Genomic DNA, 1,986 nt, shown 5'->3' on the forward strand with positions numbered 1-1,986 from the left:
TTTTCCTCTTTTCGTTAAATGCTCTTCTAGACCTTCACTTGTTTACTTCATAAGCTCTCAATGACATCATCGTTCTTATTGCTTTGAATATGTCTGAAGTAAACTGTAAGACTGAATTTAAGGATAAAGAGAAACATCAGAAAAATTAAGACCTCCAAAAGCCAGTGAATTTTTGACAATGTCAAGTTGTGCAACTCGTCTGTGTTTGCTTTGTTTGTAAGTATATACATCCATATACACTTAGTAGGGTTAATGTTAAATTCCTAAAGAGGTTTTTTTTTTATATTTATACAGATTACATTTCTTTCAGGCACTAGTGGATGATCTACCGTGCACCGTTAGAATACTTTGCGAACTAGAAACTGCCGCTCGAACTGCGATGGAAGCACCGATGGATGAAATAGAGGCATTGCATGAAGGTACGATCAAGTTTCTCTTTATAATGAATATTTAGGTGAAGGACACACACACACACACACACACACACACACACACACACACACACACATATATATATATATATATATATATATATATATATATATATATATATATATATATATAATATACATGTATACCTATATGAATATATATATATGTATATTTTTTCTCTGTCTACCATTTTTCCCACTAGGGGTGGGTGGTGCCAGAAACATAGTCCTTCAGTTTACAAGTAAGCCTCCGCTGGGGAGGCTGCTGAGCCCTATGCTATCTTCTTGACTACAGAAGACAATAATATCCTATATGGTTGGGTAGACTGGTGGGCGGAAGGTCAGGTACTATCCATGGTCCTGGCAAACGTGAACGGACTGCTGTACCACGCAGCCAGCGAACCCATTCTGGCTGTTTGTAGTTTGCGAATGGTCACAGCACTTCCATGATATATATATATATAATATAATCATATAGAGATAGATTAAATGATAAATTAAGCATATTATATATAATATATTATTGTATATAATAGATACAGATATATATAGAAATATAGAATAATATATTATATATATACATAACATTATATATATAGTATATTATCCTAATATGATATATATAATTATATATATCAAATATATTACTATATATAAGATATATATAATAATTATATATATTATATATAATATATATATATATATGCGACTTTGAAACTGTGAAAGTCTTTCTGGCATCCGTATGAAAGTTGTAGTAAATTATTAAATTATTTAATGTCAATTCCATATTTCATTTTATAAATGAAATCAAATCGAAAATTCTTGCCTCTGCGCCCTCGACTTATATATTCATCACTTGTTATCAATCCCACATTAATCTTAAGCGTTTATCTCTTTTCCAGGAAGACGACTTCAGTTATTTATATCCAATATTTTTTTTTTTTCAGGTTCAGTAGACGATCGAGGCCAGACACTCGAGGATGGTGACCGTGTCGAAGGGACTTTGCTGGATATAGATCATATTGGATTATATCAGGAGGCAGCCGTCCTTGCACTTTTCGGGTAAGGAGAGAGAGAGAGAGAGAGAGAGAGAGAGAGAGAGAGAGAGAGAGAGATTCCTGTGCTTAAGTTCTTAATCATAATCGAGCTATAGCGAAGAAGTAATGAATAAAGGGGAAAATGTTATATTTATCTCATGGGATCCATCCTAGATTGAGCAGACTACTTCGTTGGATGAACGTGTTATCAAAATAATGACCCACAATTGAAGGAAAGCTCTATTTAATAGAGATATACTGCGTAGAATAAACGTTCTATTCGATACCAGGTGGAACTCTCCAGGCTCTCAGGAGAGAGAGAGAGAGAGAGAGAGAGAGAGAGAGAGAGAGAGAAGAGGAGAGAAAGTGCCTATGGTATGTAAATTAATGTGTTGAGGAAAGTTTCCAGGACAAATTCTTGCATGTGAGACTTTGACAATAAGCACTTGGTATATGAGGAAAGAATATCAATAGAGGCCGCTGGCGACGAACAGTAATCACAGACTAACCTGGTGTGG

This window comes from Macrobrachium nipponense, chromosome 6 (genome assembly GCF_015104395.2).
Source record: "Macrobrachium nipponense isolate FS-2020 chromosome 6, ASM1510439v2, whole genome shotgun sequence".
Taxonomy (NCBI): domain Eukaryota; kingdom Metazoa; phylum Arthropoda; class Malacostraca; order Decapoda; family Palaemonidae; genus Macrobrachium; species Macrobrachium nipponense.